This window comes from Physeter macrocephalus, chromosome 5 (assembly GCF_002837175.3).
Source record: "Physeter macrocephalus isolate SW-GA chromosome 5, ASM283717v5, whole genome shotgun sequence".
Classification (NCBI taxonomy): Eukaryota; Metazoa; Chordata; class Mammalia; order Artiodactyla; family Physeteridae; genus Physeter; species Physeter macrocephalus.
The window spans coordinates 8,653,180-8,679,846 of NC_041218.1; the positions used below are offsets into that span (position 1 = coordinate 8,653,180).

Below are 26,667 nucleotides of genomic sequence, written 5' to 3' on the forward strand. Positions count from 1 at the left end.
TTTCCCAATAATGAGCATCAAGATGGCAAAAGGGCAGGAAAATAGTGCGGCAGCTAAGAGGACTGACCCAGGAGCCAGGTTACCTGTGTTTGCTCTGGCCCTTGCCAACCTGGACAATTTACTTAAGCTCTCTGTGCCTCAGGCTTCTCCTCTCTAAAATCAAATAGTAGTATCCACTTTGTAGGTTGGTTTTAAGGAGTAGATGAATTAGGGTTTGCATAGCATTAGAACAGTGCCTAGCAGCTAGGAAACAGCATATCTGTATCTATACCATTAGGTCAAAAAACAAAGAAGGCTGGTGAGTCCCATTTTACAAAGAAAAAAGCAGAGACTTAAACGTAGTACTTTTTCTTTGGGGGTTATTGCATTGCAATTACAAATACTGGTGTAGTTATAAATAAGCTTTCTAAACAAGACAGCAATATAATAACTCAACAACGTGGAGATCATGAATATATACATGAGACAACTGAAAAAAGTGTCCTAACATTATGCTAATGGGCACTTGAAACTTAGAAAAACATGTCCAGTGACAGCATTAGACGAGGGAAAAAATTTTGTATTCAAACAATTTAGAGCTGAAGATGATTTGTTCTGCAAAAATGTGTTAGATGACTCACAAAGTTATGACAAAGACACTGATGTTAAAGCTGCATGTGAAGAAATTTGAACAAAATTATTTCCAAAAAGTGAGAGTGAAAAATGAACTTTCTAAATTATTTATGTATGTAATTTTAAAAATAGTAATTAAATATTTGAGACATTTTCACCCACAGCCCTAAAAGTTTATATACGTAAGTTAAGTCAAAAGGTACTCTTAATTATCTCGTTGGGAAAATGGGGGATTGCCTTTCATTTGGGGTCATATTTTATTCGGGTTGATATATAACATGCTCCATAAGAGACAGAGGTAGATTAGAAGCCAGGGGTGTCTGACTTACAGACTCACCCTCAGAGAGGCAGAACAGTATAAGGGTCTAGAGCATAGACTCTGAAGTCAGACATCTGGATATAAATCTCATTTCTGCTCACCTAATAGCTGGGCCTTCAGCAAGTTAACCTCTTTAGGCCTCAGTTTCCTTCTCTATTAAATGGGAATAATAACAGTATCTACTTCATAGAGTTTTGAGAATTAAGTATATACAATGTCACTTAGAACAGTGCCTGGCACATGGTAAGTTCGCTCTCAATAGATATTAGCTATTATTTCATATTCAGTGAGTAAGACTAGCTCTCTAAATACCAACTTGGGTTGTTGTATGTTAATTCTATAAGTATTAACTGTTAAGAAATGAATAAACATTGGTTTTCTTTATGAATAAATACCCACCTCCCCATACAAATTTTACAGTACAAGAGAAGTCTTGAGGAATTGGGGAATTTGGGAAGGTAGCTAAATATATATCTCTTGTTAATATCAGGGTCAACAATTTCTAAAACCAACTTTGAGCTATACAATAAAATAGGTCTTATTCCATCATAGTCACAGATGTACTTTCACCTCCCCAAAATGTGTTTTGTTTTCAATTAGATTATTCAATAGGTGTGGTTCTGAATGTCTGTGGAATATTTCCAAAAATCAAATCCAATTCCAAGCAAGGACTTCGCCTGATGACTAATTTTGAGGAGACTGATATAAACTGTAGTACGTATTTTCTGAAGTATTTTTGTTTTAAAAATATACACTATTCAACAATTTTGATGTACTTTTATACTTAAAGATTATTTGAATTTACTTTATGATAGATACCTCCAGTTATTCATTAATTCATAATTATAAAAACTTTTCAACTGTACATTACAAAAGGAAAGTGACATTTTTACAAAGAGACTTTTTAACCTAAAACCAACATCTTTGAAGCCATATTCCAGCTTCTGGCTTTAATTCTTTCATAAAATATCGAAATTGTTTTACAATATTTTCTCTAGCATCTCCCTAACTTATAACTTCTAGAAAAACTTGTTTTGTATACGAATGTAAAATGTTAATGAAGCATATTCTATCCAGGCTGACTTTCTAATGGTATTATTTTTAAAGTAAGACTCTTGAGGTGGTTGCTTTGATTGAACAAGAAGAAACAGATGTTTCTCTTATTAGAGACAAAAGAAGACTGGTTTAATGAATGTTGAAAAAAAAGAAAGCATTTAAAATATAGTCACAAACCAAGATGTAACATCTGTTTGAAAATGCTTCAATAAAATTACAGTGACTAGAGTTTTCAGTCTTTTGCTCATCATTTAATCTTGAGAGAAAAATCTCAGAGACTATAAAATCCATCTTTAGGTGGTTACAGTATTCTCTGAGGTATTAATAATATATCTCATAAGTTATCAGTTACCTATTGATGAAATAAGAAAAAAGAGAATATACATCTCTATGTAGATATGCCACATACTATTACTTATATTATCTATATAAATCCCATAAGGAAATCAATCCAATTTAATCGTGCTCACTTTTACACATCAATCCAAACCATATAAATATGATCAACTGCAATCAGACAGAACATGTAATACGATACTTGGGTAGGCACAAAATACTTTTATTTTTTAAGTTGAAGAAATTGTCAAATGCTCCTCTGTATTGGTATAGACAGAACGTCACTTTGGAATGTCTTTGTTCTGAAAGAACCACTTGAATGGAAGCTTTAAGTTAGAAATACACATTGGGGAGAGCCTACTGCATGACATTTTTTTGTGTTGCTAGATGACTCCATCACTAATTTAATATGTAGAATCTTAGAGATGGGATGAATTGTTTCCTTTCAGGCACTCAGAATCTTTCGAGAAAGAAAGAGCCCAGATTAATAGATTTTATTACGTTGTCTGCACCTTAGAGTCATTTGGGGAGCTTTAAAAGTTTCACACCGAAATTTCCAAATCATTGCTGGGAAATTAAACTTTTACATAAACAGATATATACGATGCAATCCTAGTCAGAATCTCAACACTAGTCTTTGTAGAAATAAAAATAGAAGATTCTAAAATTTATAAGGAATTTTTAAAACCTTAAATATTCAAAATTATCAAAAAGAAAAACACAAGTAGAGGACTTATCATCTGATTTGAAGACCTGTTATAAAGCCATAGTATTCCATAAAGAAATCAGAACCGGACCCAAACATATGTGATCCATTGTTTTTTGGCAAAGGCTCTAAGGCAATTCTATGGGGAAAGAAAAGGTGATTTTGTGTTTGTTTCTTTGTTTGTTTTGTTTTTTTCCAAAAACTGGTGCTGGAACAACTGGATAAATAAAGGGAAAAATGTATCTCAATTTCTTCTTTACTCAAAAATTAATTCTAGATGGATTTTAGACCCAAAAATAAAAGCCTAACTATAAAGCTTCTGAAGGATAACATAGAGTATCTTTAGGACTTTGGGGTTAACAGAGATTTCCTAGAGCAGGAGTCCCCAACCCCCAGGCCAGGACAGGTACCGGTCCGCGGCCTGTTAGAAACTGGGCTGCACTGCAGAAGGTAAGTGGCAGGCGAACAAGCAAAGCTTCATCTGCCACTCCCCACTGCTCACATTACCGCCTGAACCATCACTTGCATTACTGCCTGAACCATCCCTCCCCTGCCCCCCCATCCGTGGAAAAATTGTCTTCCATGAAACCAGTCCCTGGTGCCAAAAATGTTGGTAACTGCTGTCCTAGAGGACATCAAAATCACTTGATAAATTGGGCTTCATCAAAATTAAAAATTTCCACTCATCATTAGACATATTAAGAAAATTCAAGGCAAGACAGAGACTAGAAGAAAATATTTGCAACATATATACCTGAACATGGAGCATACTAAAATACACTAAAAGCTCTTATAAGTCAATAACTGGAAGACAAAAATGGGCAAAAGTCATACCACAAATAAAGGTAAATTAAATACCCATAGCCACGTGAAACATTTCTTGACATTGCTAGTCATCAAGGAAATTAAAGCCACAATGACATACAATTTTACACCACTTCTGTGGCTAAAAATTAAAAGGACTAACTAGGACCTGGATCAATGTGAACTCTCATACATTGCTGGTGGGATGCAAAATTGTACAGCTCCTTTGGAAAATACTTTGATAGTTTTTATAAAGTTAAACATATATTAATCCTATGACCCAACAATTTCCCTGCTAACTATTTTCCCCCCCAAAATCAAAATGCACATTGCAAAAATATTTGTACGGGAATGTTTCAGCAGTTTTACTCATAATGGGACTAAATTGGAAATAATTGTATAACCATACAGTGTGTACTCAAACAAGAAAATGTTGCTAAGTAATAAAGAAGAATGAACTAGTGGTTTGGACAACATTGTTTTGCATGAAAGAATGTAGACACAAAAAAATAATATACTGAATGAATCCTTTTATAGAAAATTTTAGAACAAGCAGAACCAGTCTATGGTGATAGAAATCAGGACGAGTTTCCTATGGGGGGAGGGTGCACAAGGGCATGGACTGTAAGAGGCACAAGGAAACTTTCTGAGGTAATGAAATGTTCTATATTTCGATTGGAGTGTTGGTTGCATAAGTGTATATATTTATCAGAATCCATTGAATTGTGCTCTTAAGATCTGTGCATTTCACAGAGTTGATTCTCATTCGTGGATTCAGTACTTGTGTATTCACCTTATTGCTACAATTTATTTCTAACCCAAAATCCATACTGTGGTGCATTCTGGTCATTCACGGACTCAGGCATGAACAGACCGGTGAAAAATTGGAGTCGCTCAACTCACAAGTTCCCAACTGAGGTCAAATAAGGCATCTCTTTGCCTTCTTGTTTCAGCTCTTATCCTGAAATAAAGTGTTCTTTTCACTGTATACTTAGTGGCATGTTTTTTTGCATTTTTGTGCTTTTTGTCAATTCTGCCATTTAAAGTGGCCCCCAAATGTAGTGCTGAAATGCTGTTTAGTGTTCCTAAGTGCAAGAAGGCTTTGATGTGCCTTACAAAGACGAAATGTGTACATTAGATAAACTTCTTTCAGGTATAAGTTATAATGCTGTTGGTTGTGAGTTCAATGTTAATGAATCAATCATATGCATTAAACAAGGTAACTTTAAACAGAAATACATAAATCAAGGTTTGTATTGATGCAAATACAAGGTTATGTATTGATGCAAATACAAAAACAAGGTTATGTATTGATGCAAATGTTGTGACCACAGGTTCTCAGGAACCTAACCCTATATTTCTTGTAGGAACAATGGTTCAGTATTCACTAATTGAGTATTTTCAATAACTATGCAGAATATAACTATGATGAATAATGAAAACCAAATGTATTTTGTAATTTTCACCTCAAAAATATATAAACATTTTAAATCAGATAAAATGATGATATTCATTTTTAAATTCATCTAAATTTTATCCAATGCCCACTTTATACTTTGTTTATTGCATTATCAAACAATGAGAAACCCAATATAGAACATACCATTATTTGCTACTAAACAGGGGAAACCCAATGAGACTCTGTATTCCTATGTTTAACTTTTGGATATCAATATTTTAGGAAGTTAAAAAACTTAAAATAACTACTCCAAGACTAAATTTTCATGTAAAAACCTCTAAAAATTGTTTCAATCATTAATGATTCCCAGCCGAAAGCCAAAGATCATTATACTTCAAAATCTCAAAGATTTATGACCATTTTAATGATGACTGTTTTCTTGAGACAATCTTCCAAAGCAAGTATCTTTAGTAGTAATATGATTATGTGAATATCATCTTCAATACATCTTATCAATCTAGGAGTCCAGTTCATGTACCAATTTTGGCATTTACATTCCTTCATTCCAGTGTTTTACCTGTCTTGAATATAAAATGTAATATAATTGCATTAAATAAGAAGCTGTTGCTAATTTAAAAGAAGATTTTAATTGATAGGACTTCTGATTAATGTACACATATAGATAAGCCCCAAGATACAGTGTGGTATAGCAGTTAAGTGTCTGGGTGTCATTCATACCTGGATTCAAATGCCAACCACACTCCTCCATTCATGTATAAATACATGTTGAGTACCTACTACTTCCCAGGCACCATGTTAGCACTGGAGATACAGAAGTAAGTCTGAAATAATCTCTGCTCTAGCAAAATCTAGCTGTTTTCCTGTGAGCAAGTTATTAAACCTCCCTGCAACTTGGTTTCTTCACTTAACAGAAGAAGACATAGTACTATGTCAGAAATTTATTATAAATAATCCATGAGCTATAATGTATAGGAGCCACCTTATACTATCAATAGTTAGTAGCAGTTTTTATCATTATTATTTTTACTGTACATATAAAAAGACAACTACATGTATATATAAAGAAAAGAACTTTCAAAATTTTACAAAAGGAAGACAGCATATTTTGTGAGTTGTGCATGTGTCTACATACGGCAGATAAAGGTATATTAAGCAGTGGTAGCTTAAATGGATTTCAGATCATAAGCAGAGAACTTTTATAATTTTTTTCATCTTTAATATAAAACTTACTGAAGAAAATTTGGAAAACTAAAAAAGTATAATAAAGGAAAAAAAAGATTCATTACACTTAGTATTTGATGTATTTTACTCTAGCTTTTATCATAAATAACTGCAAACCATTCAGATTGCTGTGATGCTATGATTGAAGGTGAAAAAGTATAAAAGGAAGAAGCAAGTGATGATCATCATCTGCTAAATTCTGATTTGTGCTGATGGAGATTTGGCAGCCTTGTCCTTTCAGTTTAACTTTTCAGAATCTAAGGAGAATAATATGGAAATTTACCTCCACTAGCCTAAGCTCTTCTAGAGTTTTATTCTGAACTCACTTATTGATCTCCTACCACATAACTGGCATTGTTTTAGGCACCAGGATATAATGGTGAAGAAGAAAAGGTCTTGCCCTCTTGGAGCTTATATTCTTAGGTGCAGAGACAGACAGTAGACAAATAATGAATAGGTTAATAGGTACAATTTCAGATGGTGATAAATGCTATAACAGAAATAAAACAGATGCTGTGATAGAGAGATTCATGGGATAAGACTGATTGACAAGGGAGAACTCTCTGAGGAGGTGACAGTGAATCTGAAACCTAAAGGATAAGAAGAGGCCAGTCGTGATAATTTGATGCAAATGCCCTGAATGGAGACATACTCGGTGTACTAAAGTACCAGGCCCTAAGATGACTACAGTGGTTTGAGTATAGAGATTAAGGTGGAAGGATTGAGAAATGGGAGGAAAAAGATAGGCAATAGTATAATAAGTTAAGGGCCTTGTAAGCTGTAATTAGAAGATTAAATATTAAGTGTGATAGAAAACCTATGTTTTATGCAGAAAGTGGCATGATGCTATTTTAAAGATATACGCTAGCTACTGTACAGCGAATGGATTTAGGGAGGCAAGAGTGAAAGGAAGGAGACCTATTACAAAGCTCGTACAGTGGTTAGGACCAAACGACAGAGGTTTGGACAGAGGTTAACACTGAGAAAAGTGGTCAGACATCTCTTTCAGAGGTACTGTTGACAGGTCTTTTTAAAAAATATATTAATCTATTTATTTATTTTTAGCTGTGTTGGGTCTTTGTTGCTGCGCGCGGGCTTTCTCTCGTTGTGGCAAGTGGGGGCTACTCTTCACTGTGGTGTGCGGGCTTCTCATTGTGGTGGCTTCTCTTGTTGCAGAGTTCGGGCTCTAGGCACACGGGCTTCAGTAGTTGTGGCTCATGGGCTCTAGAGCTCAGGCTCAGTAGTTGTGGCACACGGGCTTAGCTGCTCTGCGGCATGTGGGATCTTCCCAGACCAGGGATCGAACCCGTGTCCCCTGCATTGGCAGGTGGATTCTTAACCACTGCGCCACCAGGGAAGTCCCCTGTTGACAGGTCTTACTCATTAATTGGTTATCAAAAGTTAGAGAAACAGAAAAATGTGTGACTTAAGCAACTGAGTGGAAATCAAAGCAATTTAAGTAATGGGAGACTGGGGAAGCGAGTTGTTGTTTGGTATGCCCATTAGGCATCTAAGTAGAGAAGTCGGGAGGTGGTTATATATTTGTGTCTGGAGCCCAAGGAAGAGGTAAGGTTTGGACATAAAAATCTGATGTCATGAGCATAAATCATGGGATTGAATACAGTTACCAACAGAGAGCTTTGAGATAGAGAAGAGAGTTTAGGTTGAGTCTTAGAGTGCTCTGAACTTGAGAAGTTGGAAAGAGGATGAGGGCCCAGGAAAAGAGACTGGGAAAGAGTACCAGTAAAATAGGAAAGAAACCAGAAGGATGTGATGTTAACGAAGAGACTAACTCAAGAAAGAGGGACTAGTTGAATCTTTTAAGTGCTTCTGAGATATTAAGGAGAACAAGGACAGGAAGTGGACATTAGATTTGGGAATACGGAGGTCGATGATAATTGGAGTGGGGTGAGCAGAATATAGCAGGTAAGGAATGCAAGGAGTGAGAATACCGAATCCTTGAGTGGTTCAGCTATACAGGAGAAGAATTTTGAGTAATGGTGTATGTTGAAAATCTGAAGAAAAGTATGAATCCTGTCCCAAGAAAAATCCTTATTAGTATATATCCAAAATTTGTATGTAATGTCAGGGGTTTAGCTCTTCTCTCAGGTTAAGAACCTGGTTTATACAACCCTTCATCTTCTACTTGCATCACCGACTTTATTGGGCAATGAGAATACTATCAATTCATTTATCCTTTTCAGATTCATTACTTTTCTTACATTCCATTTTTTACATTTAATGGCTTATAAGTTATATTTTCTGTTCCTTAATTTGTTTTTTTAACAAATATGCCAGTTATTTGGTTTTAAACTTAAATATTTATTATTGTTGTTTAAATCACTGTTTTGTTTCTGTCTAAAGTAGAAAGTTATTGTTGTGAAACGATTATTATACCATTTTGGGAAAAAAGTTATCATTACTAATATTACAATTCATTTCTTAAATCTAAATTAACTAAGTTATATTTAGTCTTTTATCTTTGTTCCACATATGTCTCAGATAAATTGCAATATCGTACAATTTTTCCCTAAAGGCACAAAATCATCCCTATTTATAGGAAATCGACATTATCTAAATGGCAAGAACATTCAGATCAATTCCTCTTTTTCTGGGGGATAACCTATGTGAAACATTGTAGAAATTATAAAAATAAATATGATGATTCCTGGTCTCAAAAAGTTTGCCTTAGTCTACCATCTAATGAGGTTTAAATATCTTTACATACATTTTTATAATTGCTATGAAACATTTCCTGGTATTTTATAAACTGGAGTGAGATGGCTCAGGAAAAAGAAATGAAAGATAAATGAGGAAGGCAAAATGTAGCTGAGAAGATGTGGGGATCCAGCTAGGGATCTTTGACAAGAGGTGATCCCAAAGGTGGGCACTCCCTTGTTGTGCACAGCCTTACTATAATATGCTGTTAAAACTGTGGATCCCCCATCTTCCCGGCTAGGATAACCCCACTCGTGAACAGTAGAATGATTACAGAGTACCTTATCTCATCCATGTCCCAAAGGCACATTGTTCCTGTCCTCCTACACATTAGGGAGAAAATAGAGCTACATGACACTATCAGTCAATGATTGTTTTTCTATTCTGTCCCATCGGTATTATAGAAGTGATGTAAAAAGAATATCTAAGAGAAAGAACACTAGGAACAGCATAAATGAAGATAATAATAGCAATTTAGCCCAGGTTAATTCTTGAATCCATTTTCTCATTTTTCTAAATTTTGATAATAAAACAAATTCAAAGCTTAAAATTAACAATTGTCAGAATTTAAGATTAGCTTTCTTTAAAACAGTACATGTAACAAAATTCCCTCTTTTCTTCTAAATATTTTTCAAAGTCTTGGTTTTATCATAACCATAGAGAGCTGTGAACGTAAGTGGCTTTGATTAAAACAGAGCTTTTTTATACCTGTGTGTGCTGGATAACTCCAGTGAGAAAACTGTCTTTAATTTAGAGAAGTTATCCAGACATTCACGGGTTCAGAAATTTCTGAGTTCAGACGATAATCACGAGCAGAGTCCTGGCATGGAACAGATATCTTAAAATATTATGTTCAGGTATAATATTTTATGATTTGAATATAAATCATTATTTTTAAATTGCATCATAAAAGGCATAATAAAACCATAGTTTCTCATTTCAGATAATTCTGCATTACTCCCCTTTAACAGAACTTTGTTTTTATACTTGCCACTGAATAATTTTCACCCTCTACTCAAAGGTAGGGTCTAGTTATTGTACCTAGGTCACAAACGTAGGCAAAGATTCAGTCCCTACCTTTTACAAGTAGTTCTTTTTCTGCCAACCTCTCTACTACTTGTTCTACTATGTGACTCCTAGTGTGAGAGGCAGCTTCTGTGTGTTTCAGCTCAGTGTCATTTCCTCCAACTGGACTACTGATGAGCATTGAACCATGAAGGGCATGTCTCCAGATATTTATAAACTACTCTCTACTGCAATCTTCAAGCCAACAATCCTTTTTGAGTGTCAACTGCCTTTTGGTAGGTTTTCTCATCCTTTGTGGCAAAATGGGAGAGGAAAAATGCTACAGGTAAGCACACTGAAATCACACTTGTATAAAAAATGTTTCATATATATTTAGGTTACAAATTTATTCCATGCATCCTTTCTTGTGGATTTTAATCTGGATAAGATAAGCATCAGATAAGATTAAAAATTAAAAATAATATTTTAAAAATTAATATATTATTAGAGCATAAATTTTTAAAACCGCTGATTTATTTTTTAGTGTGGTTTCATGGATTTGTATTAGGTACACAAGTTGTGTGTGTGTGTTTGTATATATGTGTGCACATATGTGTGAAATTCACTACAGGACACATAAGACAGGAGTGCAGTATGATACACTAAAATAGAGCCAGATTAGAATTGGGATAGCATGGACACTAATATTACATTTACCTCTCTGGCCCAGAAATCTTTATCAGTAAAATGAATGATTCATACCAGTTGATTACAAGATTCCTCTCAGCTCTAGACACTTAAAATAAGACTACAATACATTCATGTACTGCAAAGGGGAACAGAAAAACCAATGACAATGTATCAATTAAAAATGTTACGTAGAGCATATTAATAAAGCAAATACTGATATAACTGAAGCTGTATATTTTGGTCTATAACTCTGTACTTGTCCTGCTGGCTGACTCTAAGCATTAAACACAATGGTCATGGACCACTCAAAGTACATGGAAGAGACTTTGCCTGAGATGAAAAGAGAAGAATCCACGCTGAAAAGACAGACAGTCATTTGAATTTTGTACTATAGTGGACAGAAGATGGGGGCCACAGATAGCTTCATGGAAACATGAGAGTAAACTGATGGCAGACCAACTTGGAGGGTGGATCCAGCACTGTAGAAGGAATTAGGATCTTTCACTGTTTCAATTCTGAAAGAGAATTCTTTGCCATTTCTGTGATTTAACGTAAGAGGCAGAGTCCCAGAAAATACTGGCAAATTGAAAATAGAAGTAAGGTTTTTGGCAAGAGCATCTGTCCTTTACTGCAGAAATTCTCTGGAATACTAATAAAGGATTAGGAAGAAGATGTCACACAGCAGAATCCCACAAAGGGTGTTATCTGAGGGAATCTGTGGTAGATTAGATGCCTTACAGTGCTAAAATTCTATATAAACATTTATCATTTTCTTATTATCAGGGCATATCCCATCTAAAGATAACATTAGAAATATCTATACATGGATTTTTTTTCCATACCATATAGCACAATCGTGTTTTTTAGTATTTATTGAACATTGTTTAGCATTGGTTGCCAGATGGGCAACCCTCTAGTTAAAATCAATTACTGACTTTAGAAGCAATCTGGAGTGTTGGTAATGGTCTGTCTCTTGATCTGAGTGAAGGTTACATAGATGTGTCCAATTTTTCAAAAACTTCATTAAGCTGTACATTCATGATATGTGCATTTTCTATATGAATAATATATTTCAATAAAAATAAAGCAAGATAAGAGTCTATGTGATGTATAACCTAAGTGAAATAAGTAAAATTGTAGACAATATTGAGGCCACTATTATCTTTAAAGAGTCATGAGAGAAATGTATATAGAAGTCATCAAAAAATTATGAAGTATGCACACAGTTGTCGAATATTAAAATAATAGTAATTTAGCAAATCTGATAGCTATTAATGCCATTAATTTAACATGAATTGTGATGTAAAAGAAAAATAAAGATTTTGGGGGGACTACAACCATGTAAAGACTTCATAAAAATTCTGAGGTGGACTTCAGGGCACTTTCAAGGGCTTTTAACTGTGATGTCATTTTTCCACATTATGTCTAGTTTCATTTCTAAACTTAAGGGCTTTCCTGTCTTTGATTAACTTATCAACCATGATTATCGCCCTTTCATGTCTCACAGATTCAGGGAATGCAAACTGCTTTCACTCATAAGAGAGGAAAAAAAAACCCTCTGATATAAAAATATTCACTTTCTTTATGTTTGCTCTCTCTCTAAATTTTATAGTGTCTACCACTTTCCCTTTTAAATTTTCAGTTTTAGGCTTTGTTTCCATTTTTCTTGAGTTCAGTTATCTCTGTATCTTAAGACTTAAAGGTAAAATAAAATGGTTCAAATATTCTAACGCTCAGATCTCATGAGCTCACCATTGTCACAGTTCACTTAGTTTGAGAATTGTCACAATCTTGTTTCTGCTCTCAAATACCTGAGAGAGAAAAATTTCATCAGAAACTATGGCTCACAATAGCAGTGATTTTCCATGAGAGGCCAAGCCTTCGCGGTTATAAATTTGAAAAAGCATACATGACTTGAGGAAAAAAAAATCAAGTGGCTGGTAATTAATTTATATAGATTATACTGTTTATACATAGAGTATACACAGAACATACTATATTCATATTACATACCATAAATACAAAGCACACTTCTAAGACTAATAGCTAAAGCCAGTGTACCCTTTGTAGGTAGCTCAGTCCTTAGTAATTGTACTAAGTATTCACACCTGCTAACAAACCCCCAAGGCAAAGCCACCGTCTCTGAAAAACGAGGAGGAATAAGAAGACAGACTTCAGGGAGAAGGTGGAATCTGATTAAGTAGCTCTTGGTCTGAAGTCGACTTTGGCCTCTAACCTCTCTCCTTTTGAAAGAAGGGGTTCTTTCCCTCCTTCAACAGAGATTTCACAAGAAGATATCTCTGCCCCCAGGTTTAGAGGGTGGTGAGCTCCAATAGCCAGTAGCCTACCTGCCCATGATCATATCAATCAGAGTCAAGAGAGGGGGCTCTCGGTCAATTCACTGAGAACCAATTCTCTAAAAGTGATTGATCAAAAATAATTATCCAAAGAATCAAATCATGAACAACTAGTTCACTAAATTCATCAAACTTACAAATTTATCAGGGAACTGTGTTAAGGAATATTCTTCTAGAATATATTCTGTGAATATGAATATATTCTTCTCATGAATATATTCAAGAATATATTTCTCTTAAGTAGGTTCAATAAATGTGAATATATTAGTAGAATTTTAAGGGTTATTCAATTTATCAGAAGCTTAGGGTCACAGGTTCAGTGTTTTAATGAATATATTCATTAAGAATATATTCATGAGGAATATAGTTATGAACTAAATCATGCCATGTATATAGTGAAAGAGGATATAGTCAGTGAATTCTTTCATTCACTTACTCAATATTATGGTACAGGTAATGCCCTAGACATTAGCCTTATATCAAAATCAAAGCTCCTGACCTCACAGAGCATAGATTATTAATACATCTATTGCCTTTAAAGAAGATTAGTCTTTAAAATAAGTTTTTCACAAATATATTTCGTAAATTTTGTGAATTCACCTGCTTCTAAGGGAGATAATCATAAGTGATGCTGGGGACTCCTACATCACATACTTATGATTTATTATAAAAATATTACACCAGGGGGCTTCCCTGGTGGCGCAGCGGTTGCGCGTCCGCCTGCCGATGCAGGGGAACTGGGTTCGCGCCCCGGTCTGGGAGGATCCCACATGCCGCGGAGCGGCTGGGCCCGTGGGCCATGGCCGCTGGGCCTGCGCGTCCGGAGCCTGTGCTCCGCAACGGGAGAGGCCACAACAGAGGGAAGCCCGCATTCCACAAAAAAAAAAAAAAAAAAAAAAAAAAAAAAAATATATATATATATATATATATATTACACCAGAAGTTCATAATATTGGTCTTTATCAGCCTTTATTTATTATGAACTTTGAAGAAAGTTACATGTGAACATTATAAAACAAACAACTAGTCATTCTGTGGATAACCAGAGCTACTCCCCACTTTGAAAATGAACAAATGAGTAAATCAAGAGTCAAAAAGTGAAGAGTCCTGCCAATATCAAGCAAAAAGTTGCAAACTCAGAAATAAGACCCAGGGTTGTGGATTTCAAGTCAAAGATTTTTTTCCACTTTCCAGAGCTGCACTTATTATCAGTATTACAACTTTGCATTTTCCAAAATTTGAGTGTTGGTAGCTGGGCTTAACACTGGTTATTAACTCAAATTTCTAAAATAACAGCAGATACATTGCTATATTTAAAAGATAGCCAACGAGGACCTACTGTATAGCACAGGGACCTCTGCTCAATATTCTGTAATAACCTAAATGGGAAAAGAATCTGAAGAATAGATAGATACATGTATATGGACAACTGAATCACTTTGCTGTACACGTGTACAACGTTGTTTAAAAAAAAAATCTTACTCTTTGTTTCATTAGATTTGGATTTCCCAGCAGCATTTTTTTAAGCAAATTACGGTACACATATAATACACCTGAGCAACTTCTATGTTAAAGCGTGAAAATAAGGTTAATGTGAGTATAACAGTTATTGTTACTAACTCTTGTTTTTATTAAGCAATGAATAGCTTCATTCAGTAACACATTAGTCTTTTTTTGTTAGCTTCCTGAGAAAGAGAACAATGAAGCTGCCTGTGTTAAGCTTTGCGTGGCTTTTTTTTTTTTTTTTTTTGGTGGTATGCGGGCCTTCCTCTGTTGTGGCCTCTCCTGTTGCGGAGCACAGGCTCCGGACGCGCGGGCTCAGCGGCCATGGCTCACGGGCCCAGCCGCTCCGCGGCATGTGGGATCCTCCCGGACCGGGGCGCGAACCCGGTTCCCCTGCATCGGCAGGCGGACGCGCAACCACTGCGCCACCAGGGAAGCCCTGCGTGGCTTTTAAAAGAGAAAATGTTCTTTCCCAAAGGGCACTACAAAAACAAAAACAAAAACACTAAGCCGAACATTGTTATTCTGTGAGAAAGACATCAAAACAAAATGAAACTCCTGGCATTTCAGTGGACCCGTTTGCATTTTACTGAGCACGACTTCCACCGTGGTCGCTGGAAGAGATGCCTGAATATGAGGCAGATCTGCTGGAAGCTGTCTTACCTCTGCTTTTGTCTCTGAACTGAGCAAAGGCCCAAAAGGGCTTCTGTTACTGTTTTCCTGTGCAGTCAATTGTGTATTTCTTCCCAACGAGTTCTCAAAAAGAACTCAAACAAAAAGGAATTGGACACTGGACCCTCTTTTCACTATTGATTTTGTCTGTTTATAAACAGAGGTTTTTCAACGTTGGCCACGTCTCAGCTCAAACAAAAACGTATGGTTACGCGGGACACAGTTTACAATCAGCTCTGTTCATTGGGAAAACAATCAAACACTATTTACATAGTTTAAAAAAAGGGAATGATCACTTTGTTTCCGTGTGGAGTTGAATTAGTTCATCGTGCTACACAGATATTAAGAACAAATCCTATCCCTTTACTTAGGCGGTGCCTGCACCTTTGAGGACAGACCTCTGTCCAACACCTTGTAAATATTAACATATTCCACTCTGACTAATAAAGCTTAGTAATAACGTCACCGCTGTAAGGACGGCGTCATCAATGATTTCATTCTTAGAGCATTTAAACTAGCTAATTCCCAGGCTGGTCTGGTAATGCGGGGAACCCATGGAGAGCTTGTCACCGGCGAAGCCCATTAACAATTCTCGGGAAATAAAAATAGAATCTGGGTAATAAGATAAAGCCTAACCTTTTTTTCTCTTTTCCTTTGCTTTTAGTCTAGTTTCATTCCCTCACAAGGGCCGCGAGCACAGACCTCGCACTCCGGCACTTCAGAACGGAGCTCCTGGTGCAAAATGGCTGCTGCCGTCACCTCAGCTCCTCGGGCCGTGTGCAGAAGCTCTGCACACGACACCTCCGTTCAAGATGGCCGCGGTAGCGGGCCCAGCGCAGAGACCCCACACCCAGCCCTGAGAGCTGGGTCAGTGAGCAGCCTACCCCGGAAAACTCCGCCCCTTCCCCTGCGGACGAGATGAAAGCAGCCCCGCCCAGAGCCTGGTGGGTAGCGGAGAGCATGTTCTCTTAGAGCACAGCTACCAAACTCAGGCTCGTTTTATTGGTGCGGGCGACATGGGGCAGGAGGATCCTTATTGACTTTGGAAGTCCATTAACAAGCTGACCAGGATTATAAATGAGTAGTGTGTGGTATGAGGGTGGATCTTCTTGGGACTGGTCTACATAGCAACACTAGGAGCCCAATTAGCATGAGTTTTCTTTTTAATTAGGCACTGAATAATCAAAACTATAATTTAGCTCCTATTATGTAATGACAATGAAGTATTAAGAAGGTAGAATAAGTCTCTCCCTCAGGGAAGTTAGGTGCTAGATGAAAATGTGTTCTATATGATTATTATATCCTATTGGCATAAATGTAAAGAATAGTGACAATGAAACTTTGAGGATCTGGTGCCTAATTTTATCAAATATTTACTGATGTCTACTATGAGAAAGGCATTCATTTTCATCAAGATTTATCTTCTCTGGTTTGAGTCGATGTTTTAGGAATGAATGATAGTCTCACCTTCAGCTGTTCAAGAAGTTAAATCATGATCTACTTTTTCCTTTGAAAAGATAATTTTTAATTGAATCATATCTTAAAATATTCATCCTGTGCAGAACTTTTTAATGCATTATCTGAAATTCAAGTATATCTATCACTAATAAATTTATGTACATTATAACAACATGTTGAAATGTAGATAAGTATTACTGACATATTTGGCATAATATTATAAAGATAAGGTTCAGAGTGATTAAATTTGGAGTTAGTTATTTAATCATCTTCATTACAATTCTTATTTCAAGTATATATTTTTGGATGTGTCTAGCAAGCTATGTATAATGATCTATATTCAAGATAGAAGCTAATTTATATTTATTGAATTTTACAGTAAAAAAATGTAAGCTCCATTCTGTTAGAAGGGCAAGGTTATAAAATCCTATAGATGCAAAATTATAAACTTCACTTATTCATAATTTTAGAATCATTTTTAAGGTAATTGTGCAAGTTTTATTACTTAACACTATGAAAAGATTGAAATACTTTTAAAGGATTAATTATAAAACAAAATTGTATTGCTATATTATGGAGAAAATCATCATGCTTTTATTAATTTTCAGTAGGAATGTTTCATTTTCCTTTATAAAAATGAAAATTTCATTCAATATAAAATTGTATAAAATATTGTTTTTCATTTCATTCATTGAATCACTTGATTTTATACTTACCGAGGTCATGGTTGAGAGAAATGGTAACTTTTTTCTCCTACATTTGTAAGGAGGTGAATGATTAAGGAGGAAATAAGAATGATGCTGCCTCCAAGGAAACAGGAATGATTTTACTCATTCAACAGATATGTGATTTTTCTGTAGTTACAAATTCTGTTGAATGTAGGGGATAGGGACTATTTAGAACATTATCCTCGACTTTAGAGATACATACTGACTTTTGGAGGGTACATGTAAGTAAATTAAGTAAATATTGCCTAGTGCTAAAATAAAGAACTGACAACTTTGGAATGGATGGCTTACTTTCTTTTTTTTTTTTTTTTTCTTTGTTTAATGTTCAATTTATTAAACTCATGAATCTATTACCCCAAACTGAAAATGAATTTTTTCTTGGGGCCTTTAAATATTGATTACAGATTTATTAAGCACATCATTTTAAACAGTTTAACTGTAATTATATATTTAGAACAGCTGATCCTTTTAAACACTTCGAAACCATAATTCACAAACATATAAAACAAAGGCTACAGAACTTATTGTTATAGTTTCACTTAAATTTACTCTAAAGCATCAATATCATAAGTTTAATGTCTTTCTTATTTCTCTTCTTGTTTTTCTATATTTGTTTTTAGATACCCTCAGAGTTTCACCATTATTAATTTTATTCCTTTCCTTGGGTCATAAAATTCTTAGCAGATCCTGAAGAAAAGATTACCTTATCAGAACTGCCTAGATTGCAGAACTTTGGTTTATTGACTGACTAATTCTTTTTTTTTTTTTGTCTCCCTCCCTCCCACCCTCCCTATCCCACCCCTCTCATGGTCACAAAGTAATTCTTGATCATACTTGTTTGTTTCTCTCAAGGTGATTCTAACCCAAACCACCTTTCTATATTAAGCTTTTCTATAAAAGCTTAACTATAAAAATTAACTATAATTTTCTGTAGTTAAATTACACCTGTTAATCCCAGTGCGACTATTTCAGGCCTTATCTTAAGCCTAGGGTTTTAATTTTGCAACCTAGTATTTATCTCTGATTTTTTTTTTTAAATCACTTGGCCATTGTTATATATAACCTATTATCTTGTCATGATCAAGTATTGATTTTTGTCTCTTAGCTTTAAAAAGTTACACCTCCCTTATAGGCATTGAGATTTAATCTCCTAGGGGTTGAGAGATTAAGTCTGTGTAGTTAGTGTTCCTCTGTAGGTCATCTGGCAAATACTGTGGAACCCCCTTTCTGGTTGGTTATTGTGGGTGCCCACCCAAACTGAATAGTCCTTCCTGTTCTTGGCATCTACATTTTCTGGGGCTATTTGACTTACAGTGTCCAGTGTTTATTCTTAACAGATAAAGCAGACATATGACTGTGCTTTATAAACATACAAGATTCATAGAAGAAATATCAAACCCTCTTAAATATTAAAATCAATAAAAAATAAACATGATCTATTATAGTCACTACTTTCTATTACAGTAATCTTTTGGGCAAGCTTCATAATAACTTTTCTATTCTGAGTCATTTTGAATTCATGGTCTTTCACAAAACTCGTCTTGTAAACCATGATGATGATTATGATGGTGATGGTGGTGGTGATGATGATGGTGATGGTGCTTTGGATGCTCAAATTGTAACTTCATCCGAAGAGATGCATCTTTCTTTAAATGGGCAAGAGTAAACTATATTGTTTAAGGATGCACATTTGGGTGATAAAACCAAAAAAACAAGAAAGTCATTATTATAAAAGTGAGGATATGAAGAAGGGGAAGGGGGTGTGATCAGAATGAAGCTCATGGAAGGAGCTTATGGAATAGGTGGCAAAGTTCTATTTTTTGATCTGGGCAAATATTTGATTTGTGTGTGTGTTATATCTGCTCTATTTGTATAATAGTAATTTTATTTAAAACTCTGTCACCGTATGGTCACTGGGGGGCCCTTTATGTTGACTCCTTTATCCTTTATACACTGCCCCTAAAAAATATGGAACGCTTCACGAATTTGTGTGTCATCCTTGTGCAGGGGCCATGCTAATCTTCTCTGTATCGTTCCAATTTTAGTGTATGTGCTGCCGAAGCGAGCACTGGCTTACTTTCTTTTGAGGGGATTAGGGAGAAGTTTCATGAAAACTTCATGGAAGAATTTCTATTATTGGAAATGGATGGTAAGGCTACTTGAAATGAAGGGATTGTTAAGATAAAGGAATGGAAGTTTAGCAGGTTATTTTGTTTGCATGATTTCTGCCCCTTCCTGAGCTCCTTGAACACATAAATGAATATATATATATATATATATATAGTCATTAATCCCCAGAGCTAAAATGCTCACCGTATGTTTGCTGAATGGACAAATGGACTACGTGTCCTTCAGTAAGAGCCCTTTGCGTGCAGGAGATATGACAGGAGGTACTGGTTGAAGACAGCTCATGAAGAACTCTGAATTTCAAGTTAAGAAGTTTGAACTTCATTCAGAAGAAGTTTATGAAGTGAAGAAGTGGCATAATTAGAGATTTCTTGAGAAGCTAAATCTAGCAGCTATGGACTGTAAGTAAAACAGAGACTTGTGACAACATCCCCCCAATAAAGATGTTTATCATGTGCATGTGCAAAATTTTAAGATAAATTTATATTAAGTATACCTAGAAACCTGAATTACCTCCACTCAAACCCCAAAATCAGAGGGAGACAACTCAGAAGTTCAAATAGGATTAAGCTAGAACTGTTTTATTCCCATTTTGATACTCCATTCCATGATTTATTTCTGAAAAATTAAACTCATCCAGTCTTACCCTTACCTCAGTAATGTTATGGCCCTTCTCTTTTTTGTCCCCGTCTAGCTTTTGCTCCTTTTCTGAATTGCTCTAACGTCCGCCAAGGCTTATTATTGTATATCTCTGAACTCTCCTGCTATGACTATATAAATGGAGAATGCAATCTGATTTTGAGACAGTCTTAAATGTTCCTATTTATACTTCAGCTACTCATGCATAAACTTGATTACGAATTATGTGTACATAGCCATAGTTAGTGAATCCTCAAAACATACTGCAAGCACATCGTATTTCACTCACAGGAACAACGGAATACTGGCTATCGTTGGTGTTTTATGAAGATATAGTATTGAACCACAAAAAAAATCACGAGATGAATGGTAACGGCACTGGCACTTCATCCCCGAAGGCACTGGGGCGCTGTCAGTTAAACGATGGCGAGCACAACTTAGTTCTGATTTCTAACAGCATTACTGTCACTACTGACAACTCTACCTATTATAGGATAAGTGGGTTCTTCCCAGGAAGCCCACAGGGCTAAATTGCATTGCACATTCTGTTCTTATGTCCAGCATCTGTGCTTCACGCATTTTTTTTTTCTTTGTCAGTTGAACTCAGCATTAGAAAGAGTATTTGCTTATAAACCAAATGCATATATAAAAGTATATCAATGAAAAAAAAACCCCAACATGGTCATTAATATTGCAAATCTGTTCTCAAAACACTAGGAGAGCTTATGAACTCCCAAACACACTTATATTTTAGGGAAATGTTATGTCGTGACAGTAGAAAACAGTGCTTCAATCTAATGAGTATACAGAGAAAAATTGTATCTATATTAAGACCATTTTTCTCTAATGTGAGTTCCAATATTGGCACCAAATTTGTGTTTTCATTTGCTTGTTTTTGCAAGCTACGGGTCTCTGGAACATAGCTGCGACAAAGGTTGCTTCTCTTAAATCAATGTACTCTATGCCGGGGATAAAGAAGTGTTATTTAATTCAACTTACGAACATTTTATTGGTCTTAACCGGGCTTGGAGATGTGTCCTTGGGTTACGGTGCTGTTTAAAAGATGCTGCTCCTCCGTACATATGACTGGTGGCTTCAAAATCAAAGCATTCTTACCACGGTTGTTCCTTTTGAAACCATAAGAATGACACACTGACATCAGTTAAAATAACACAAAAACCAGAGCCACCAAACCTAAACTACAAATGTTAGGCAGGATGGTGATAGTCAGGTGGGATCCACTCCTGCTTTGCAAAGAACCTGCAAATCCTTGACGGAGGGAATCCAGAGTGAAGCTACTGTACCCGTGAATATATTAGTAATCAAAGACATGATCTGATTTTAAAAGATAGTCGTACGGTTCATAGATGATACTGAGCTAAATACGTAGGTATGTCAGGGCTTCTGCAGGCTGGGAGTGGGCCAGAAAGCAGAACATACGCTTCCAAAGACGGGCCCAGTGGCACGTGAAACCCCAGAGTATGCCCTTCCCTAGTTAAAGGTAAGCCAGGGTCCAAGCAATGTGTAAGGAAGACCAGATGAAAAGGGACGTGTCCTGGAGGCCTCTCTCTAAGGTCAACAAATCACATGGCCTTTTATGTACTATCCTTCCAGCCCCAGATAACTTCAGTTAACACACATAAGCAAATGGAAGCATATTAAAAGATAAGTCGCCCAGATGGTGAATGGATTTGAATGACACCACTTGAAGAAATTGGGAGCATGTGGCAATAGGAAAGTCAGAAGATGGAAATACAGTAGAGTTGTCTTCAAATATCTATTCTTTCTACCCCTTGAAGACAAATGTGAATTGAACTTACTCCCTGCCCTCCAGTGCTCACTTGTGAGGAATAAACATATGTAAATACATAACCTGAATTAGAATTCAGTACTAGAATTAGATGAGATACCAGTGTCCCAGGTAGCTGGGGAAGATTCACAGAAGAGGTAACATTTCTGGGGGCGGGGGTGTCAGAGAGGATAAGTGGCAGTTTGTTAGATGGAGAAGAGTTATAAAACTCTAGGATGGGGGCTTCCCTGGTGGCACAGTGGTTGCGCGTCCGCCTGCCGATGCAGGGGAACCGGGTTCGCGCCCCGGTCCGGGAGGATCCCACATGCCGCGGAGCGGCTGGGCCCGTGAGCCATGGCCGCTGGGCCTGCGCGTCCGGAGCCTGTGCTCCGCAACGGGAGACTCCACAACAGAGGAAGGCCCGCGTACCACAAAAAAAAAAAAAAAAAAACTCTAGGATGAGGGAAGAGTAAAGTCAAATAATAGAGCTGTGAAGAAGCAGGTGTGCATCTGGGAAGAGTGTGTGGACTCTGGCTAATGATCAGGGTGCCTGGGCCAGAGGGAGACTTGGGAGATAGGTGATGCTGGACTTACGCGTGGACCAGAAAGTGAATGACTGCCTGCCGTGTAAATACATCTGGGCCTTGCGCCATAGAATCTGAGAAAGTTTTAGAAGTTGCTTGAATTTATTTAATGAAATCAATAATCTCAATGAAGCTGGAGTTAAATGGAGAGAAAAAAAAAATCCACTCTTACTCCTGCTGTTTCTCAAATGAATGATATTTTAAAGGAACATTAACTTACTTCGTAGCTAAGACAAGGATCTCTTCAATTTAACAAGGTGTTATATCATGATCTAGGCAAGTTGTTCTTTCATGAAACGACTTAAAATTCTATTTTAAAAACTTAAGTTCTACGTTTGATAATATTACTCAAAATGTAATGAGCTGGCAGAGATACAAGGTCTTCTACAAGTCCAAAGGAGCTGATTTCTGAAAAACCAAGCTATAAAAAGCAGTTCTATTTCAGTCTTTGCTGGAGGCATGCTAAGAGGAAGAGAAGAGCCGTGGAGTGAAAAGAACCTGCAAATCCTTGATGGAGGGAATCCAGAATGAAGCTGCCATCCCATCAAATACCTTAGTGACCAAAGAAATTATCTGATTTTAAAATATAGTCACCCAATTCATAGATCATACAGAACAAAAGGAGTAAAAACACCCTCTTGTGGTGTCTGCCCTTCTCATCTATGGGACACGGGGAGCCAGAAAAGAATTTCTGTTAAAGAAGAAGGCTTCTAACAGACCTGTAAATACAAGCTTACATTTACATGATTTTGAGTACCAGTATAACTGAGCTTTCTGGGCTACATAAGAAATCATTATTTTTCTCAGACTGGTCCTGTTGTTATGAAAAACCCTTGAAATAAGGGTCACTTAAGAGTTTACTCTGGAAAACAGTGATAAATATCCATGATGATGGAAATGCTAAGACAAGGAGATGCCTAAACCCAAAATGTTTTATTAATTGGAAATGAGTGTCTTTGGGGGAAAAAAATGCATAGAGAGGCTTGTGTTTGTCACTGTGTCTGTCTAACACTACCCCCTTCCAAAACAGACTTCAGCCCGAGTTCGCGCTGAGGGGCGGCCATAGGCGACCATGTTTATACCTCACGAGCTTGCATCGCGGCAGATAGACCAAAAGGCCGCCACTTCTACATCTGGTGAACAGGCCCACCACGATGTAGAGCCTGACGAAGGCATCAGTCACATTTTTTTCTACTTAAATGATCTCCCTGGAGTTAGGCATTCCTCAGCCCAGGCTGCCCATTGACAGTACCCTACTGAAAATGGCTTACCAAAAAGGATTTTGCACATAAAGTTATCCCAAGTCAAAGATTCCTGGAATCTGACCAGATTCAGAGACCGCTTACCCGAGGCACTCCAGCTGAAAGAAGCAGACGTAAAACCTATAATACATACATTTGAGCCTTTTACAGGAGTAGCCTGTGAATCACAAGCGCTGCAATCACCCAGGTCATTTGTGTGAAAAGCAAACTCTCAGCTTGTACCCTGAGAGGTTCTAATTCCCGAGGTCTACGGTGAGGCCTGTGGGTCATGAGATCCATTGCTGGAGCGGTGCCCTCCCATAGAAACATAAAGCAAGCCACAAGACAAAGCACATTTGCAAGTTTAGATTTTCTGGTAGCCACACTTAATAAAAGGATAAACTGGTGGCTTAATTTTAACAATATATTTAATTTAACACAATATATCCAAAACACTCTTTTAACAGGCAATGAATATGAAAAAGTTACTAGTGAGATATACTGCACTTTTTTTTTTCATAGGAAGTCTTTGAGTTTTTCAACCACTCCATAGACACATGTGGCCAGCACTGACAGACTGGACAGCGCAGACAGAGAAGGAAGTTGGGATTTTCTGCTTTCATTAAAGCTATTGTGAGTCCTGAACCAGCCCCAGGCCTGAGTTACCAGGCTACATTGGTCTTTGTTATTCTTCCTCCTTAACCCCAGGGCCTGAAACTCCATATCCCTCATCCCTGCAACTTTTACCTGCTAAATTCCTATCTGTCGTTCAATTTCAGCTCAAACAGAACTTCCTCTTGCTTGGTTGCCCTAGCCCCTCTCCCCAACCCTGACACCACGAAAAGCAAAATAAACATAGCAAACAAGAATGTAAACAAAACCCTGGGTACCTAGTTTCATGTTTCCTTGTTATATACTCTTAGAACACTGTGTATCTTTCCTAACACTGTCACGGTTGGCTATACATTTATTCCTGTGGTTGATAATTATTGACTGGCTCCTTCCCCCTGAGGGGTGGTACTGGATCTGTATCTTGCAGAGGATGTATATTCAAAATAATTATGTCGACTAGGCAAATGAATTCCTAGTTCTTGAATTGAGCCTTGGAAGATTCATATATGTACATATATACATACACACACACACACACACACACACACACACACACACATTTCTTTTCCAAACCTTAGGGGCCAGAGGGAAATTTAACGTGAGGCTAACTAAGCTCACTTATGGGACCACCATGAGACTGGACATTGGTAGGAGTTTTCTTCTAGGGAGGGAAGCCAGGTAACATTCATTTCTGGTAAATCGCCTCATGAGATCTCAGAAAATAAAGGACCTGAGCCTTGAAGGGTCTAGTAATTTGTTGTGAGTTTCTTCTCATTCTAAATAAAGATTCTACCTTAGACTTAATTTTGTATTTGTAATTCGGTATTCCTTTTCTCTAAAGAGTTCCAACTCCAAATTGTGTGAAGCCTCATGTTCCACAAAGCCTGGGTCTACCCCTGCAGAGCACATAAAAGCTTTAATCCTTTGATCATTTTGTATATTAGGAAAAAATTCAATCCTTTTCCAAAAATTTGGATTCTAACGCTTTGTGTTGCAATGACTTTTCTTATCAAAGTGAAGGGTCAGCACCGAGGAGGCTACATACAGGTTAACGGTGCCAGATTTCAGGGGAGGGCGAAGGGGTGCGTGCATGGGGAGGGGTGCACCCCACTGCTTCTTACACAGCCCTAAATACCATTCTGTGAAGACCAGAAAGACCACAGGGCTGACACCAGATTTTCCTTGGGCAAATTGTACTCTCCTTCATTAGGTTAACTTCACTAGTTAGAACTGAAGACTGGGGGGGCTAGGGAAATGAAGATTTGTATAATCTGAAACATATTCAGCAAATACAAAATTTAGGGGAGCACTATCAAAAATTAAGTGCAGCTTGCCTGGTGTTCACTCATTCACACAATAACTGAATTCCTATGAAATACAAACAGTATGGTAAGTGCTGGGGGTATAATAGGAGGCGAATGGATCCTGTCCCTGCCCTCAGCAAGTCTAGAGTCAGAGAAAGCATCCCTACTACAGGAGTTTAGAACAACAACAAAATGATAACCCTGGTTGGTGTGGTTAGGTAAGGCTTTATATAGAGGGTAAATCTTGAAATATATTTGCAAGGAGAGGAAAAATCTGTACAGTAAACATGAAAGGAAACAAGATCCTAGGGGAAGACATCACCATCAGAATTAAATTAATAAAATAATCTTACCATTTTCTCTATCATTCATTGTGTGTCATCCAATGATACCAAATCATAGGACATCATTAATAATGTTTCTATTACCTTTATTGTTATCTTTTGAATGTCCATGCTTTTTTTTTAACTGTATTAGTTGCAATTTTTGAAGTATTACAGGAATATGTAATGTTCCTAGACTTAATAAATATAATTTTTATAGCAGGAATAGGCTTAGCAATGTAAAAAGCATGCTGCCTGGACTACCATAAGGCACACATTTATTCTAAATAAACTTCATCTCTTCTCCTCTTGGCCTGATTACCAGGAACCTGGGATTGAGATGAGCAGGAAAGTCAGGAGGCCATGGAAAATCTGCTGTTGAAAGTGAAGCTTAAGTAGAGATGAGTTTGATGTGTAGCCTTCCATGCCCCTGTTAATCCTCA

The 26,667-nt window shown here is 36.8% G+C and overlaps 1 protein-coding gene and 1 non-coding gene across 2 annotated transcripts in view; both read right to left on the reverse strand.

The window, feature by feature from the left end:
* The window catches only part of CNTNAP2 (contactin associated protein 2), a 1,485,958-nt gene that overhangs the window by 1,012,403 nt on the left and 446,888 nt on the right, over window positions 1-26,667 (reverse strand). The gene's annotated exons all lie outside the window — the stretch shown is intronic.
* On the reverse strand, window positions 19,568-19,674 carry LOC112067198 (U6 spliceosomal RNA). The gene has a single exon (XR_002893140.1). It is a non-coding gene; the product is annotated as a U6 spliceosomal RNA (small nuclear RNA).